This window comes from Myotis brandtii, unplaced genomic scaffold (assembly GCF_000412655.1).
Source record: "Myotis brandtii unplaced genomic scaffold, ASM41265v1 scaffold157, whole genome shotgun sequence".
NCBI classification, from domain to species: Eukaryota; Metazoa; Chordata; class Mammalia; order Chiroptera; family Vespertilionidae; genus Myotis; species Myotis brandtii.
In genome coordinates, this window is record NW_005355708.1 from 4,445,834 (window position 1) to 4,446,822 (window position 989).

Sequence of the window (989 nt, forward strand, 5' to 3'; positions counted from 1 at the left end):
AGGAGCGATCCTGGCCACCGAGGCGCTGCGCCGCATCCTCGGCCGGGTCCAGAAGGCGGGGGGGTAAGGGACAGAGCGGCGGCCCGGGACGGCTACCCCGGACTTTATAGCAGCCTCTGGCCACACCCCCAGCGCCTTCCCAGAGGTGGGGGATCAGGCGAGGGAGGGAGGGCGAGGGGGAGCGGGAGAGGCGGCCGTTAGGGGGAGGGGGCGCTCTCCTGAGTCCCCGCCGCCGCCTCGGCTGCAGCTGAAAGTCCTTTTCTGCCCAAGAAGGAAGCGGCGCAGTTGGGAAGCCCTGATAGGCGCCGCCGAGAGCGCCGCCGAACCAGAGCCCGGGAGGGGAGAGGAGGGAGATGGAGAAGCGAAGAGGCCCCCTCCCCCAACCTTGGAGGATTCATCCCGACCCACAGAGGTGGCCTCAGGCCCCCCACTGAGAGCACACCCTTGGACTCCGACTCCGGGTGGGCTCCGCGGATTCCGTCTCCCTGGCCAGTCCTTCCCACCCTACCCCAGTGCTTCCAGTCTCAACCAGTCGGGTGAGGTGGGGGGAGAAGTACAGGCACACAACGAGGGGCCTAGAAGGGCCTCGTGGCCCTAAGACGTTAGTAGACTCTCTTCACACTTGCCCCTTCCAACCCCCTTCCTCTGCCCGTCTCCCAAGGTGCATGTGGGTCCTGGTCCCCTCTGCCTTCCCCATGGAATCACTGAACTGGGGAGGGAGGTGCCAGCCTCTTCCTCCCTCCCGGATATTTGCTTTTACTGCCCAGACCCACTCCTGGGGAGGGGGGTGGGGGGGAGTGGCTTGGGAGATTGCCACTCTGTGTGCATACAAATTGTGCAATGCACAACTCCAGAGGGCACCATTTCTCTTGCAGTCTTTGTAGATTTGTATAGGGTTTTGAGGAAGGGGCGCCTTTTAGTCATTCATCCAGTGTTGCTATTTGGGGTTGGCTAGGCCCTTTGTGTGATCCTGTTGATGCCTGTGTTCC